The following is a 1,121-nucleotide window of genomic DNA, read 5'->3' on the forward strand; positions in this document are numbered from 1 at the left end:
CGTTCCCCCTCTTTCTTCGCCAACGTTGCTGCTCCGTTGAGTCCGTTCAACTCCTGCGCCGCCGCCGTCTTGCATTGTTACTCTGCGTCTCTACTCTTCTTTTCACCTGCGTCTCTCACCTCTTCGGCCATTTCTCCCTTATCCCTGGTAAGATTCTCTGTTCTCTCCTTTGCTTCTTGGATTTTGGCATTTTACTTCATTAATTTGAATGCATGCTAATTAATGTCATTTTTTTTATTATTACAAATATGTAATAAATAAATACATAACATATTGGTATTGGCATCTCATACCAAATTAAAAGGACTTATGCTTGGTTGACATTCTGCAATTTGTGTATTTGGGTATCACATGCATATTCTCAAAGCCATCAGCATCACAAGTCTGTACTGTGAGGATGCTTAATAGTTATAGTTTAAAACAGATTAATTTAATTAAATTTATATAAGTAAATGCTGTGAGCATACCATACATGGAGTTCTATATATGTTTTTCTACTTACTTTTAAGTTTCAGCTTTCAAGTTTCAACTCATATGCAATGTTTGTACTGTATTGTTAGTAAATTAACTTTTTCATCAATTTAAATAGAGAAGAAAGAAATAATGGTTCCATGAAATCCTCCTTTATAGTGTTGGCGTTAATTACATGGCAGTCCTGTTGCAAACTTGTGTGATTCAAGATCATCCATTCTCACTCCTTCTTATTTATAGTTGTTTAGAATTATACAGGCCCTGTTTTGCTTTTATATAGTTGTTCAGAATTATACAGCTTTTTATTTTTGTTTTCTGAATTTTTTCTTTGTATATGAAGTTGAGCTAGAATCTAATTTAGTGTTTCTGTGTTAAATTTTGCTGTTTATGTACCGGATGGATAGTTTTAACTCAACTCCTATTGAAAATAATAATGAGATAGAACCAACTCAAGGTGATGAGGGTCAACCAATTGAAGCACAACTCCAAGAAACACAAGAGGAAGGACAAGAAGAAACATAAGAGGGAGGACAAGAAGTTAGCCAAAGCATGCAATAATGTTTTGTAGTTTGTATTTTAATTTTTTTTTACTATAATTTTCATATAAATGCTAAACATAGGGAGATGGAAAATGGGACCCGCGGGAAACG

General features: G+C 34.0%; 1 long non-coding RNA gene across 1 annotated transcript; it reads left to right on the plus strand.

Moving 5' to 3' along the window:
* LOC110268721 lies at positions 7-1,082 on the plus strand. The gene is made up of 2 exons (XR_002357127.1): positions 7-147; positions 876-1,082. It is a non-coding gene; the product is annotated as an uncharacterized LOC110268721 (long non-coding RNA).

The sequence above is a fragment of the Arachis ipaensis genome, chromosome B02, assembly GCF_000816755.2.
Source record: "Arachis ipaensis cultivar K30076 chromosome B02, Araip1.1, whole genome shotgun sequence".
Taxonomy (NCBI): Eukaryota; Viridiplantae; Streptophyta; class Magnoliopsida; order Fabales; family Fabaceae; genus Arachis; species Arachis ipaensis.